Source organism: Balaenoptera physalus (assembly GCF_965194825.1).
Source record: "Balaenoptera physalus genome assembly, chromosome: 18".
Lineage (NCBI taxonomy): Eukaryota > Metazoa > Chordata > Mammalia > Artiodactyla > Balaenopteridae > Balaenoptera > Balaenoptera physalus.
In genome coordinates this window covers 35,030,704-35,031,872 of record NC_138899.1, presented here as the reverse complement: position 1 = coordinate 35,031,872, position 1,169 = coordinate 35,030,704, and positions in this window count along the sequence as shown.

Genomic DNA, 1,169 nt, shown 5'->3' with positions numbered 1-1,169 from the left:
AAAAAATGTAGAGAAAACTCTGCCAAGTGATTTATATTTATAATCCTTGAGACACATAATGATCCTCATTTGCAGTTATTATTGCCATCATTTTACTGATTTGGAAACTGAGACTAAGAATGATTAAGTAATGTCTCCAAAATTCACCCAGTTAGTAAGTGGATATGTATAATTCACCCTCAAGTCTGTCTAATCCCAAAGGACACATTTTTTACCAATAAGATACACAGATTTCAGGGGACACCCAATTATGGAGGTTGGGGAGGAGGGGAAGATGGGGAGCAAGGGTAGAATTGATGTTGTATAGTGAAAAAGCCTGAATGTCTTAGACTTATTCCACTCAAATTCTTGTCCAATGCTTTCTACCTTTGCCATTTAGGTAACAACTATTAATTCAGTTTCCACATCTGAAGAAAGTGAACAATTATTTCTATAGAATTATTGCAAGAGTTAAACAAAATCACATACTTATATTTCCTAGATCCGAGGAGGAACACATGTTGGTTCCTTTTCCATCTCCCCACTGCTCAAGAGCAAACATTAGCAAATTGCTATGTCATTTTTAACAGTATAGTATATATATTGCTGGCAAGTCAATGTACACAAGGTTAAACATATCTGTTTATTAAACTTATATTGGTATGCTTCTTTCTTATCTTTTCACAATCACCTCAACACCTGTTAGCTTGACAAAACAATGTTGCAAACTTGAGTAGGTCTTCTGATTGCCAAAATAAATAGAGTGGTTGTGGAGAGGATAAAAGGAGAAGAATTTTAATTTATCAAACCCAAAGCAAGAACAAAATAAACCCCAAAACCAAAAAACAAAATACCAATGATATTAATTTCAATGCAGATGAATTAGTATAGCTTACTACTATTATAAATTAACACCAAATGATATTTAGCTTTAATAATGAATAAATGTAGACACTGAAATTAATAAAGTTAAAAACAAATATATTGTCTTCACTCTAATTTCTTATGAAACTTTATAGATTATAATTTAAAAGAAATGTCGTTTTACCTGCAGGAGGGTTGAGTGGGGGTAGGAAGGAGATTTACACATCAGACCGATATGAGTAGTTGTTTCAAGTTATGTACTGCTGGGTGCTTTGTCTTGTTTCCCATCAGATCATAAACATGGTTATGAAAATTAGCTTTACTTT